Below are 16296 nucleotides of genomic sequence, written 5' to 3' on the forward strand. Positions count from 1 at the left end.
TGAAAACGTCTTTAAACTTTAAATGTGATATATACATATATTATGTTGTATGTCTTACATGTGTTTGTCTTTATATGTATGTTATCTTTTATTCACTTGGTTGAAAAATAAAGCCTATGAGAATCACAGTGAAGGCATGGAGAAGAGAAAAATGTAGGTAACAGTAACTTCAGGAATTAAGAAATAAACAAAAAAAAAGTTTATTGCAGCCCAATTCCTAATTGCTAAGTCATGGAAGAAGCCCAAGTGCCTGTCGACCCACAAATGGATTAATAAACTGTGATATATGTACACCATGGAATATTATGCAGCCTTAAAGAAAGATGGAGTCTTTACCTCTTTCATGTTTACATGGATGGAGCTGGAACATATTCTTCTTAGCAAAGTATCTCAAGAATGGAAGAAAAAGTATCCAATGTACTCAGCCCTACTATGAAACTAATTTATAGCTTTCATATGAAAGCTATAACCTGATTATAGCCTAAGAATACTGGGAAAGGGGAAAGGAAGGGGTGGGGAGGGGGAAGGATGGGTGGAGGGAGGGTGATTGGTGGGATCACACCTACGGTGCATCTTAGAAGGGTACAGGTGAAACTTTCTAAAGGCAGAATATAAATGTCTGAACACAATAACTAAGAAAATGCCATAAAGGCTATGCTAACCAGGTAATGAAAATACTTCAAATTGTATATAAAACCAGCACATTGTACCCCATGATTGCATTAATGTACACAACTATGATTTAATAAAAACACACACAACTAATATGTCTAAGAGTTGATACTTTTGTGTGGCAGGTAAGAAATAGAATAGACATTGGGAAGTCAAGTAATTCACCCCAAAAATTGGGGGAAGAAAAAAACACAAAAGCACAGTGTGTGTGCAAGGAGGAGGGCAGGTTTTTGAAAACATTCAATGAAATTCTGCTAATTAATTGGAAAAATTATAGTGAAATGTTAAAACATTTTCTAGAAGGCTATTACAATTGATCCATCTGCCTAGATCAATAACTGTTTATTTGAATAAAAAAAATTTTTTTAAAGTCTCATATAATCACTTCCATAAAATGGTCTTGGGTTCAATGGATTAATAGGCAAGTAATTTCAAGTATTAACTAATTTTCACAACATAGAACCTTATCCAGAACATACAGAAGTAAAGATAATGCCCCAACTTGTTTTTAAAAGTTAACTTTACCCTGTAGAAGAGTTGAAATGCTTCCAAAGACAAACTATAATTCACTGTAATTTAAGAACATAGATGTAAGAATTTTAAATAATATATTTTTAAATTCAACCCATCAATGTATTTAAATAATACTATACCCTATGGAGAGCTTGATACCATCATTAAAGTATCAGCTAACTATAGAAGGTCCATTTACAGATTGATCCTCTTCAATCTGTCAAAGAAAAAACGTTTTTATGTTGTTGTTTGTTTTTTGCAGTTTTGGCCGGGGGCCAGGCTTCAATCTGCCACCCCTGGTATGTGGGGCCAGCACCCTATTTCTTTTTTTTTTTTTTATTAAATCATAACTGTATACATTGATATGATCATGGGGCATCATACACTCGCTTCATAAACCATTTGACAGATTTTTATCACAGTGGTTAACATAGCCTTTCCGGCGTTATCTCAGTTACTGTGCAAAACATTTACATTCTACATTTACCAAGTTTCGCAAATACCCCTGTAATATGGTGCTGCTCCCCCCCCCAAAAAAAAAAACATTTTTTACCTCAAAAACCCAAAAGATATTTAATAAAGTTAACCATTAACTACTGATAGCATTTTATCTAAATAACTTTTTTTTTTTTTGCAGTTTTGGGCCGGGGCTGGGTTTGAACCTAACACCTCCGGCATAGGAGGCCAGCACCCTACTCCTCTGAGCCACAGGTGCCGCCCTAAATAACTTCTTAATGTTCTACCTTTAACAGGTTTGACAGTGTCCTGTCCATCTGGAACCTCAGAATACCACTTTATTTAGAAATAGGATCTTCTTTCATTTAAATATTTTTATTATTTTATTCCATTTTTGAATTTATTTTTTACTGTTTTTCCACCTTTATTCTTTTTTCATTCATCTCCTTTTTTCTATAAGGAACTTTAGGAATTAGAGTCTCTGCAGGTATAATGAAGGTAAGGATAGACATGAAATCATACTGGGTTAGGGTGGGCCCTCCGCCCAGTGAGAATGTCCACACTAGGAGGTAGGAATGGACACAGACACGGAGGAGGAGGAGATGTGAAGATGGAGGCAGAGGGTCAAGCAACGCATCTGCAAGACAAGGACTGCCAGCAACCACCAGGGGCTGGGAGAAGGCCCTCCTGTGACAGTTTCTCCCTCCGAGCCCCTGGGACAGGTCTCCCGCTGCAAACACCTTGATTTCAAACTTCCGGCTTGCAGAAATGTGAGAGAATACATTTTGATTGTCTTAAATCCCCCTGTGTATTGTACTTACTACAGCAGCCCTAGGAATCACCCTCTTAAACCACAAACCAATGTCACACTTAACTGGGCAACAACAAAAATAGTGTTTTTAAAGTTGGTGACGAGACAATTACCCCTAAAGGACTATAACAATTGAAAAGGTGGCTTACTGAAGAGGCTCATGGCGAGCTCTGATTTGATTTTTAACCAGCTTGTCACAGTGCCCTGCATGCTAGGAGGGGGAGGGGACACTGACAAGTGACAGGGTAACAGCACAAGGTGTCTGGTGATTGGTCACACAATTTACCCCTATAAACACTCCTTCTGCACATGAGGAAACTGAGGCTCAAGAACTTGCTCATGGTAGGGCTGGCTAGACGCTCGGAGAACAGATGTCCAGGATCAGTTCAAGTCTGTCCCACGCTGGTGCCCTGGTGTCCCCCTACTCCACGTTCCTGCCCTGGCCCGAGTTAGATGCCTCTCCCCAGGTTGCCTGTTAATGATCACTTACTTCCCACCAACAACAGTAACTGTGAACTCCCTCACAACAGGGCAACTGCTATCATCTCTATAGTCACAGAAGTTATCACAGTAAATTTATCTTAGCAGCAAATGCAAAGCCAGCTGAAGGAGTGATAGGAGAAAGCAATCAGGGTGGACCAGGGTCAACTCACACTGCCCATCAAGGGCAGATCAGGTGGAGACCTTTTCCATGTGACTGCTTAGTATGCACTGTGCTAGGCTGAATGATGATTCCTAAAGATGTGCATATTCTAATCCTTAAAACATGTGAATATGCTATCTTGCACAGTAAAAGGAACTTTGCAGATGTGATTAAGTTGATCGGATTATTTGAGCTTATCCAATGTCATCACAGGAGTCCTTCTAAGAGGGAGAAAAGGGGGAAACTTGACTGTACAGAAGAGGGGAAGGGAATGTGACCATGGAAGCAGAGACTTGAGTGATGTGGCCACAAGCCAAGGAGCACTGGCTGCCAGAGGGTAGAAGAGGCAAGGAACCAAGCCTTCCCCAGAGTCTCCAGAAGAGTGAGGTGCTGCTCTAACTTTGATTTCAGCCCAGTGATACTGATTTCAGATATGAGAGCTTTAGACCTGAAGAGAATCACATGTGTTGTATTAATCTGGTGTTGGCCATAATCAGTTACAACGGCTGCAAGAAACAAATACACACCCTAACTAACCAAAGAAACACCAGGTCCTAGTTAAATAGAGCCCTGGATCCAGACTAAACTCACAGCCCTGAAGAACTATAAAGGTATATTCACAATAAACATGAATAGATGAGAGAGAGAAATGGTCAGTTGATACTTCACAAAGCTCTTTAATATAGACTATCATTTAACCTGTAAAATACCCTACGTGTCAGTGAAAGTTGTTCCTGGTATAACTACCCAACGTACAAATGAAATAGTGGACGTTCGGGGAAGTAGCTCATGCAAGAAAAATTAAAACGTGGTATTTATTGAGCAGCTACTGTAGGAAAAGTATTTACTCCTTTCCTTCCTAAACAGCATTAACGACAATCCTGGAAACAATCCTCGTGGTTGATTATTTCTATACGACAAATACAATGTTCCATTTTAGTAACTGAGGCTGGAAAATTCAGTTACTTGCGTGAGATCAGACAGAAGCAGGACTCCAATAGGTCATCTAGGTCCAACCCCCTAACCCTTCAGCCGGACTCACCCAGAAACCGACAGAGTCAGGGACTGTCCCAAAGCTGACTCTGACCTCTTGGTGCTGGCCCTGAAACCACAGCCGCTACTCAAAAGTATCCCACAGATGCAGTTTGAATTTTTAAATCCTGCTTTTACTATTTCTTGTGGAAGTATGAAAAAGATTACTTACATCACTTCAGCTACCCTCCTCTCATCTGTAGGACAGACATAAAATTTTTGCTACAAGCTTACCAGGAAGCTTAAAAGAGAATGCACCAAAAAGGCATATGGCACATATTTGGCACACAATAGGTGCTCAATAAATGTTGGTTTCTTTCTTTTCTAGAAATATTGACATATCACAGGTGAGCCTCAGAGATGAGAATCATGTTTGGTCAATTACGCTATTCATCTACTCCCAACTGTGGTAGAACTATAGATTTAAAAATCTCTTTGTAGCTCAATTTCTCTCAGACTTGAATTATGGAGATGCAACTCACATACTGAAAGCAAAAAGGGAAGAAAGAATGTGGTGGGTGGGAGCTTTTATAAATTGGCCCACAAGGAAGAATTACGGAGATGGAGGCAATGTTTCAGCACCCCCATCTCTCTGTTTATAAAGACAGTTGTGGCCAAATGGTCTCTCTAAACCCATATGCACCAATGGGAGAAATGGAGCTTTATGTACTCAGAGCGGTTGATTTCATAGTTTAATGCGCAGGCAGTTTTTAATTTAATATTTTCCCAGAGGCCTTTAAAAGTACTGGGCATGTTTTGAGAAGTCTAATAAATATTTGTCATTTTATATAAGCCCATCATTTTTTGTTTGTTTGTGGTTTTTCTTTTTCTCTCAAACACAAATCAAGTGAAATATTTAAGGTCTGAGCCAAGTGCCCAGGAGCTTATTAAAAGTGAGTCCAAATGAATTTGCTGGCAAATGCTGGGAATATGGAAATGAGGAAACACTTAAGACTCCCCGAGTGGGCTGGAGAAGGAGTACTATGAACGGTGCCCTTTGGGGTAAGGGAGGACTGGAAACCTGAGTAGCTGAGAATTAGCCCAGAGAGACGCAGGGCAGGGACTGGCCAGGGGTGAGGCACCTTGAAGGCCAGAGGTCAGGGAGTGTGGACAATTAAAGACTGAATATACGAAAGCTGAGAGCAAGGGTCTGCCGCTCCCCATAGCCTACGTCCACCACACACACACACTCACGCTCCCAGTTATCCGTTCAGGGCCTAACTATCCAGTTTAGGATATCCAGTTAAGACTAACTTCATAGCAACCCCCTCCTTGTTCTCCAAGCAGTTGTACAATATTTATTTGTTCATATCTGAATCATCAAGTTCCTTCAATCCAACTTTTAACATTAGAAGAACACTTCAGGCTGGACGTAATGGCTCATGCCTATAATCCTAGCACTCTGGGAGGCCAAGCCAGGTGGATTGCCTGAGCTCAGGAGTCCAAGACCCACGAGGAGCAAGAGCGAGACCTTGTCTCTACTAAAAACTGGAAAAATTAGCTGGACTTGTGGCATGTGCCTGTAGTCCCAGCTACTTGGGAGGCTGAGGCAAGAGGATCACTTGAGCCCAGGAGTTTGAGTTTGCTGTGAGCTATGATACCACTCATCTACAGAGGGTGACACAGTGAGACTCTGTCTCAAAAAAAAAAAAAGAAACCCTTCACCTATTCAGCGTATATATATATATATACACACACACACACACACACACACACACACACACACACACGAGGTCAGACAGTTAAGTTTGTGAACTCATCCTAGAAAAAGTGCTACCTACCTCACTGCTGAATATCACTATAGTCACCAGATAGCCAAAGGGTTACTTTGAATAATGACTATGGTGACATTCACCAAGGAGGTTGGCAGCACTTTTTCTAGAATGAGTTCATGGAGTGTCAGATTTCCTACAATGGCCATTCCAGAAAGAGAGCTCCAAAATTGCTTTGAAGTGTGGACTAGGGACTGGTGTTGGTGCAAAGCTTCCCAAGGGAAATACCTCAAAGGTGACAATAGACATTGCAATGCAACGGACATTGTCTGTACTGTAGTATGCTGAGCGCAGAATCCATTCGGCACCCCAAGCATGATTTATCCAGGGCCAAAAGCAAGGCAGCCTAAGGCAGAATCTGCCACTCAAACTACGCTTAGGAAATTCCACCTCCCTGGCCTCTGCCCTGGACCAGCCTCTCCCGCCTGGGGAGAGAAAATCAAAGACCTTGGAAACAACGGTATTATGGGTAAAAAAATAAAAATCGCTGAGAAGAATCATAAAACCCCCAAATATTTCCTGTTGTTGAATCTGAGGTATATATACATGCAGTGGGAGTAAAGTTATTAAAGACATTTTTTCACTGTTTACATATGACCCATGGCCTGGCTCTTTACAGAGAAGTAGGAGGAAACAGTCATATCCTTACAGGGGAAGAAGGCAAGGAGAGTGGCCTGGGTTAAACTCCACAGCTGCTGTTGACCTTGAGGAAGCCTGGGTCTCCAGACAGGTCTGTCGTGCCCATGGCTCTGTCTCCAAGAGCAAGACATTCAATAAGGTTTCTCCACAGCAGCCTCTAGATGATCCTACTTATCAAAAAATTATTCTCAGCCAGTGGGTGGCTCATGCCTGTAATCCCAATACTGTGAGAGGCCCAAGCAGGTGGATCACTTGAGCTCAGGAGTTTGAGACCACCCTGAGCAAGAATGAGATCCCATCTCTAAAAATAACTGGGTGTTGTGGTGGATACCTATAGTCCCAGCTACTCAGGAGGCTGAGGCAAGAGGATCACTCGAGCCCAAGAATTTGAGGTTGCTGTGAGCTATGATGTCATGACACTTCAGTCAGGGCAATAGGGTGAGACTATCTAAAAACAGACAATTGTTCTCTTCTAAATGAAATTGCCTCATTTCATCAGCTTCTGCCAGATGGGGTATTAGATGAGTTCTAGGCTTATGGTTAGTCCTGGATTGGCCACACACTGCTGTACTTTCTGTACCACCCTAGGCAGTTTTTCTAAGCTCTCTGAACCCTGATACAGGCATCCCCCAGCTGTGAAATGGGAACAGTGAACATGCATGTCCTAGAGAGGATGTCAGGCTCACCGTGGGAGCTCTGAGGATGTCAGTGGCAATGGTGAAGATGAAGATGATGATGGCCATTCTTCCTAACTCTGCTTCCCTCTGTTCTGTTTGCACAGAAGAGTTCAGTGAAGTGTCCCTGGTTGGGTTTGTTGAATAAAGGCCACCTCTACCCAGGAGGCAGGGCCCGAAAGCAGTCTGATATCAGTGCAGATCAGGAGCAAAATCAATTTCCCCAGTAATGGTGACAAACGGCAACATGTGACCCTCTAAAGAGCCGATGGCTCCGCTGAGTTCAATCAACAGGCCAAACTTGAGCTCCTCGGCACGTCCTACATACCCTCCTCTCTCCAGAGACTCCAGACTCAGATGGAAAATCTCTGGAGATGAGGCTCTCAGGAGATCTGGGGTTCTTCTTATTTTGGATGAAGCCAGAAATACCCCAGGCAGACCTGATTTCCGGCAAGACGTCCCCCACCCTTAGCCCACCCCAGCTGGCCATGGGTGGAGATCAGAAGCACACAGCAGAGCCAGGTGAGACCAACAGGGAGAAGCTGGGTGAACTCTTTTAAGGTTCAAGCATTTAATTTTGTCCTGATTTAGTTCAAGGCTAAGGGGTCGAGCCACTTCTTATTTTATCCAAATCAGCTCAGCAGCCTCTAGAGAGAAGACAGGGGCACTGCTAGAATATTTCCAAAGCCCTCAACTAAATCAATGTCTTTACTCTGCCCTGAGATACATAAAATGCCAAAGTTAGAACTTTAAGCAGCTTAAAATAAGAGCGTAACATTTCCCAGGTTCAACAATAAATACACAGGGTGGGGAGATTTCAGTGTTACGTGATACACACATCAGCCCATCTGACCCATTTTAGTGTTTTACAAAAAGACTGGGTTTGATTGGATGCAGAAGTTTCCCTGAGACCTAGGACTCTGCCCAAAGGTTATTTTTGACAGAAAAGTTCCATCTCAAATGCTTGATCCAAAGTTGTGTGCACCCCACCCTGGCCTGGGGAACGTGCTCAGGTGTTCTCATGGGTGGGCATAGCAAACATTACTCTCAGAAGTGATTTCTCCTATTTCATGAGATATTGGGGAAAGGACAGGACTGTCAAACTCACTGAAGGATTTTCATCTGGGACAAAGGTCTAATGAAGCTTCTGAGATGACATTTGAGTGGAGAGTGGAAGGCTGAGTAGACACTAAGTAGGCAAGGGAAGAGAACCTGGTAGGTAGGAAGACCAGTGGTGTGTTAGAACCAGTTTGTCCTGGTTCCAGAGCTGACGGTGTACAACTCTCTCCAAGTCTCTGCTCAGTGCCATCACATTTGTAGCTTACAACTGACATTAGAGGGAATATTTACACCATGGAAGTTGGCAGATTCTACGAATCAGGACTTTTTTTAAAAGCATTCGAACTTCTTATTTTCCTTGCATTCTTGGTCTTAGCAAACTATATGGGGAATTATAGGAATTCAACAAATGTGAATTTTCTGGGAAGTGAATTGTAGATACAGAACTCCATCATCTACCTATTCAACTAGTCATCTAACCCACAACCTGGGCTAATGACCTGAACATCTCCTCTCCCTGACTGATTCTCAGAGAGGCCGATGCCCACCTGCCTCAAGCAGCGTCTGCTCCACTTGCTGAGAACACAGACAACCACAACCTGTTTTCTCTCTCCACAGCAACAACAATTGGTCTCCATTATAATCCAATGTTTAATTCAAAGTATATTGTGTACTTGGTTTTACTCATCCCAGTGCCACTGAGGGACTCGCAAGGACTCAGCACGTCCCCAGTTTGTCTGCCTGCTTTGGAAAAAGAAGAGGATCTACGTTCAACCTTTTCTACTTAAGCAACAATACATGTGAATACATGTTATTAACAAGGCCTTAATTCTGGAGTAATATTTAGATTCACATCTGGATTTCATCAGTATTTTTTCGTGATGGGGCAACTTTCTGCTCTGAACACAGGTGTCCATATTTACATGGATTTTGGCAGCACCTACCGCCTGAAGTTGTGAAGCTTTCATGAGATAATGCAAGTATGATCCTTGGCATAGTGCCCAGTGTGTAGTAAGTTTTCCATAAAAGGTAGTTAAACGTTTTGAAGAGTTTTCCATAAATGGTAGTTAAACGTTTTGAAGAATTGAAATTATAGAGCAAAAGGGATCTAGATATTACTCAGTGGAACATTCCTCACGGAGCTACCTCTTACTGGGTACCACTAAGCACCATCTTGCTTTTAAGATGTATGTTATTTATTATTTACAGTTCTTAAAGAGCTCTACAATAATTATCTTCCTTTTCCTGATGAAGCACTCGAGGGTAAAAGAGGTTAAGTGACTTGCTTAAGGCCACAGTTAATGTGAGAATGAAACAGGCTTATAATCTAGGTTTGCCTGCCTTCAAAACCCTACACTGTGTCACCTCAATGGGCAAGAAAGTCCAGAGAGGGGGACTAATTTCCCAAGGTTAAGAAAAATTACAATGATAGCCCGACTTCAATTGCGGTCCTTGAATCCTATGCTAGTACAGTTTCTATCAACTCCTAATCTCTCACCCAGCATCACACAAATAGATTTAGATCAGCTCCACTCAGAACATCTGTATGTCAAAATTAAGTACATGTTATATGTCAACCAGTAATAAGATTTGAAGAGTCTTGATCATAGATGGAAGCAGGGGACAGTGACAGTTTGATTATTCAAGGGTATGAACTACAACTTTAATTTTTCCCTACTAACCCCATGTCTAAGCTTCCAAATGTTGAAGCTCCCAGAATTGCTGCCTAGTCCCATTGCCCAATGGATTTGTACCTCAGTTTCCCTATTTTGGAAAGCAGAATCAAAACAGATCACAGTGTCGTGAGAATTAAGTTGTCCCAAAGTACTTAAGTTGTCCCAAAGTAGTATAATTCTATACACACAGTGGGTGACTTTGTCATCCAGCCACATCCTAATCTCAGCCTTGGGGAGGATGTGATCTCCTATAGGGTAAGCCCTGAACTGGGAGTGACCCAGTACTTGTTTACAGGGAAAGAGATTCCTCTATCAGGGACTCTCTGCCAATGATGGGTGGTGGAGACAAGGAATCAAAATGTAGTCCTGGGACATTCAGCAAACATTAACTACTTCATTAGTGATTATTTCACTCAGCTCCATCAGATGCCAATTCATCACTTACCCTGAACCGTGACCATGGGCAGGAAGTCACGAGTGATGAATGAGCACCACACTCAGGTGCTTTCAGAAATGAGTCACGAGGGCTGGGTGCAGCGGCGCACCTCTGTAATCCCAGCACTTTGGGAGGCCAAGGCCAGACAACTGCTTAAGGCCAGGAGTTCAAGACCAGCCTGGACAACATAAGGAGTTCCTATCTCTATAAAATAATAACTTAAAAAAATAGCTAGGTGTGGTGGTATATACTTGTTCCAACTGCTAGGGAGGCTGATGTGGGAGTATCACTTAAGTCCAGGAGTTCAAGGTTATAGTCAGCTATGATTATGGCAGTGGTGCACTCCAGCCTGGGTGACAGAGTGAGGCCCTGTTGGGAAGGGAAAGGAAAGAAGGGGACGGTAGGGGAATGGAGAGAGAAAGGAAGATAAAAGGAAATGAAAAGAGAAGAAAAAGAAAGAAAAAACAAACAGAAGGAGGAGGGAGGGAAGGAAGGAAGGAGAAGAAGGGAAGAAAGGAGAAAAGGGAAGGAAAAGGAAGAGAAGACAAAGAGGAAGAGGACAAGGAAGAGGAAGAAGAAAATGAAGCAGAAGGGGAAACAGAGGGGGGAAAACAGAGGTAGGGAAGGGAAGGCCTGGAGGAGGCAGGAGGACCAGGTTTGGCATCCTTATCTCATGAGGCTGTTCATGTCCAGATCTCGTTGTTTTCCTATATAATGATTGAGAACTGAATCTCAGCACTGCTCTGCTGGTAACCACCTGTGTGACCTTGAATTAGTCACTGTGATCATACTTATGAAGAAGGAGATTGGACAGACAGAGCTAACTTGGGATCTAGCAACTCTGTTTCTCCCTGCACGGTCCTGGCCTCACCATCCATCACTACAATGAATTCCGGGGTAGGGCCATATTTATTTGAATGCTTATGGTGGTGCTTTGGTTAGTTTGTTTGCCATGAAGAGTCATTTGGTCCGACCCCTCCATAGGAACTTCCTATTCATACTGTAACACATGGGCACACATCTAGCAGCTTGACTTCACACAGGGTTAGTGGCTTAAAATCCAACGCCTTCTACCTGTTGAGACTGGAATGTCAGAGTGAGTCTCCCTGGAATAAACTTGCCATGTCAGCAGGACTCGGTTCCTTCTGGAGAAGCCAAGGCAGCAGCGATTTCTTCACCCTTTCCAGCTGCTAGAGGTCACCTGGATTTCCTGGCCCTGGCCTCTTGCTTCCTCTTCAATGTGCCTCAATCTGATAGATTTGTCTGGTTCTCATGCCTCTGACTTTAAAGAGGACCCTTGTAGATACACTGGGTTCATTTACAAGTCCGGGATAAATTCCCGACTCAAGGTCCCTGCCTTAATTACATGTGCAAGGTCTCCTTTGCGTGTCAGATAACATACACACAGGCCCTGGGATTAGAACATAGGCCTGGTTTTGGTGTTTTGTTTTGTTTTTTTCCCTTCAAGTTTGGGGGTGGCATTATTCCTACCATACCCTTTTGCAATGAGATTAAAATTACATACAGTCACCCACGAGAAAGAGTCACAATCTCCACTGTCAAGTTATTTGGATGACCACAGGAAATGGAAGGGAAAGAGTCAGGGTCACAGAAAGTGATCGTTTGGCTGGGATGAGGTAAGCCAGTTGAACTGATGTGTGCTCAATTCTGCCAGTGACATGAGGATTATAATTTTACCAATCACTCGGATTTGTTGTAGGTATTATGTGAGATCGTACTCACAAAGCATTTAGTGCCGTGTCCAAAACAACACGGAGGCACTAAGAATTCTCACCACCTTCTTTACAATTACTGCACCTTTTGTGCAGAAAGAAAAGGGCTGGTTGACAAGAGCTCAAGGATCAGTGTCATCGTGACTCTGTGACATTGCCATGGCATCTCCAATTAACTCCCAGACTTCTCTTGCCAGACTTAATCATACCCTTTCAGATGTTAAAAGTACCAAGTCACAGAAAGGGCAATTTAGAATCTACCTCTCTGGGTTCAGAAATGCAGGGGCACCTTCTCCCTCCCTTTTCTCTGTAACCCTCTACCCAAATATGTTCCTTCTTTCTCCACAAGGAGAAGACTGAGACTCAAATGGGCCAAGCTCAGAGTCAAGTCACTCAGGAAGTGGAGAGTCGGACCCTAGTCTTGCCTTTCCTCTGGGTCAGGCTGCTTACAGATGTTCTGCCATGTGTTACCCTCACACGTTATGGCTAGTAAAGTAGGGACAAAGGGACCCAACAGAAATTAGCAGATGACCCAACTTCAAAACACCTGGGAATCATGTGTTGCTGGTATATTTGTTTCAAGTGTATTCCTTGGGCTCAAGCACTGAAGTTGGGCCAACCCAGGTTTAAATCCTGGTTCTAACATTTGACAGTGATATTTGGCCAGTCAGGTAACCTCTCAGGACCAGCTCCTGCCTGGGTAAAGCCCCAAGTTACCATTATTTAAGCATAAATGTGGAAGTGAATCGAACTGTTCTGTGACAGAGCAGGGGAGTCAGATGGTATGTATGGAAACCTTCCAAAAAGATTTGATTGAATTAATCCTTCTAGTGCCTTTGCAATTAGGTGGAAAAGTAATAGAGGCCGGCAGGCTTAGCTTAGGTGAGCCTGGCTTCCCTTCCATCCGTCTTGCCCACATTTTTAGGCACTTATTTAAGAAGATAAACATTTAGGTTTCAAGAAATCATATTCGATTTCTCTGGAGTCTTCTCACTCCAGCTGCATATGAAAAGAGTTACAGTTTGGAAGGTGCATCATAAATCCACCAGCAGCTATTCTTGAACTGATTGGAGACACTTTCATACCTAATTAAAGTGGTTTCCCTTTTTGAATTTGCTCCAGGTATCCATTTATTGCCTGGGCTAGAAACAAATTCACAGTAAGATTTGGAATCTGGGCTCTTATGCTGGGAAGTTTTTGTCATATGATTAAGCTAAACCATTTAGTTTAATACTAGAGAATTAATTTTAAATAAAAGAAATTGCATTCCATATTCAAAACACAAAATACTTTTCTAAGTAAAAACAATTAAATTGCATTAAAAAATATATGTATTATGAAACCGAACACCTATGTCAGGTATTTTTTGAACATGGACTTAGAAATAGTTGCCTTGGAATCGCTTTTTCAACAATGAGCCCAATCCCTTTATGTATAAGCCCAGCGCCTTCCCCCTGCCCACCCACTGCCTTTTTAAAATGTTCTCCTTCTAATCTCACACTGACCTCCTTCCATTGCGGTACTGTTGTAAGGAACAATTAAGATATTGTAAATTACTTAGCACAGTACCTGGCACATAGATGGCACCCAATGAATCACAGCCAACATCAACATCCATCAACAAAATCATCGCTGTCATTGTCAAACTCACTGTCATCTTCACCATTGAGACCTTTTGTCTAAAGACCCTTTTTTTCTCATTTGGACAAGTAGAAAATGCCAGCTGGAAACCACAGGGTCGCTAACTGTGCCTAACAATAGCTTTCATTAAGTCCCCAAAGCCAGTGTGATCTGATCTGGCTAACTCCATGGTACAAAGAGAAAACTCATACAAATATTAACACTACAGCTCATAAATAGCTACAAACCTCTCATTCAGCTTACACATCTCAGCCCAACCATCCCCTGCTCAGGTAACCATCCCTGAACTCCGAGACAAAGGCAAATCTCCCTGATGTGATGTCTCTCAACATCATCCTTTCTTTCCCCCTTGTAATTCTTCCTGTATGTTTATTTTTATTTCCATTATCATTTGATTGCTATATGTCTCTGCCATAACAATGTAAGCTCATGATGTGAGTTTGCTTGATGTTACACAACATCCTTGCACAAGTACTCAGTAATTAAATTAATTAATAAAGAACAGGCACATCAAAAAGGCCAACAATAACAAGTGTTGGCGAGGAAATGGAGACACTGGAACCTTTATACATTGCTGGTGGAATTGTCAAAGGAGGCAGCCGCTGTACAGAATGTTTTGGCAATCCTTCAGAACATTAAACACAGAGTCGCCATGTGATTTCACAATTCTATATCCAAGTGTAGACCCCAGGGAGTTGAAAACGTATGTCCCCGCTCAAACCTTTGCATGAATGTTCCTAATAGCATTACTCATAATAGCTCAAAAGTGGAAAACAATTCAAATGTTCATCAACCAGGGGGTAAACAAAGCTGTGTTACGTTCATACAGTGGACTATTATTTGACAGTGAAAAGTAAGGAAAAACAGATACAGGCTACAACATGGATGAACCTATACAGTGTAATGCTGTTTATATAAAATGTCAAGGACAGACAGCTCCATGGAGACAGACAGACCAGTCGCTAGAGAGAGACATATGGAAGAGTGAATGGGGAGTGGCTGTGAAGGGATGTGGGGTTTCTCTTTGAGATGTTAAAAGTGTTCTGGAACGAGCTAGTAGGCATGGGTGCACAACCATGAGACTGTGCTAAGTGCATACTTTAAAGATGAATTTGAGCACAGAAAGTATTCACAACAATGGGAATACTCTGCATAATAATATAATGGTGGCTATATGTCATTACACATTTGTCCAAACCAGGCGTCCTCAAACTTTTTAAATAGGGGGCCAATTCACTGTCCCTCAGACGGTTGGCGGGCCGGACTATAGTTTAAAAAAAAAAAACCATGAACAAATTCCTATGCACACTGCACATATCTTATTTTGAAGTAAAAAAAACAAAACGGGAACAGATACATTTCATACCGCTTCATGTGGCCCACAGGCCGCAGTTTGAGGACGCCTGGTCCAAACCCTCAGAATATACAATAGAAGGGAACCCTAAGGTGAAGTGTGGACTTTGTGTGATTCTGATGTGTCGATCTAGTTCCTTGATGGTCACATATGTCCCCCTCCGGGGGGACCTGTTGGTAATGGGGGTGCTATGCATGTCTGGGGGCAAAAGGCAGATGGGAAATCCCAGTACCTTCCACTCAATTTTGTTATAAACCAAAAACTGCTCTAAAAACATAAAGCCACCTTAAAAAGTAGCGGATATATGGTATATAGACAACAGCTCTGTAGTTATTTTAAAAACACACACACATAATGTGCTGGTGTGTAACTGACTCCAACACTCACGCTCTCCCTACACGAGGCTGCCTTCATTAGGCAGCAGGGTCTCTGGGGTGGGGTACCCAAGTCTCCTTATCTGTGAGCTAGGAAGTCTACAGGGAACAAATACCCCCTACTAATTCCTGCCATGATTCATCCAGAAGGTCTCATTCTAGAAACGTCAGAATGCTCTTACTAAAAAGTATCCTAGAAATGACTACTTCCATACTGAATCTCTTTGGGTTTTGGGCCCAGAACTAATAACAAGGCACCTTCAGCAAAGTTTTTGGGGGGACTTACACAGTTGCTGCCCACTACAGCTGTTGGTGGTGCATGTATATATATTTTTTTCTTTTCTTTTTTTATTAAATCATAGCTGTGTACATGAATGCAATCATGGGGTACAATGTTTTGGTTTTATAGACAATTTGAAATACAACGAACTGGTTAACATAGCCCTCACTGCACTTTCTTAATTATCGTGCTAAGACATTTATACTCTATTTTTAAGTGATAAAATTGTGCCTTGTCCTAGCTCATCCCTGATTGCCTCTTGCCAGGGTCAAAAGAGCACAAAGCTTGTTTCTCACTTAAAAAAAAAAAAAAGCATCAGAAACTTTATCCAGCTTCCCGCCCACCCACCTGGCCTAGCCAGCTTTCCCAACTCGGGGGACGTAGGCTCTGTAAAAAGCATGTAGATTCTACACAAGGTTCTCCTATTAGAGGAAAGGAAGAAAGTATTTGCTGAGCACTTAGGGGAGTTCTATAAAAATACAGGATCTCTCATGGATCTTTCTGCAGAATTTGCCATAGGAAGGTGACACA

This window comes from Nycticebus coucang, chromosome 2 (genome assembly GCF_027406575.1).
Source record: "Nycticebus coucang isolate mNycCou1 chromosome 2, mNycCou1.pri, whole genome shotgun sequence".
NCBI classification, from domain to species: domain Eukaryota; kingdom Metazoa; phylum Chordata; class Mammalia; order Primates; family Lorisidae; genus Nycticebus; species Nycticebus coucang.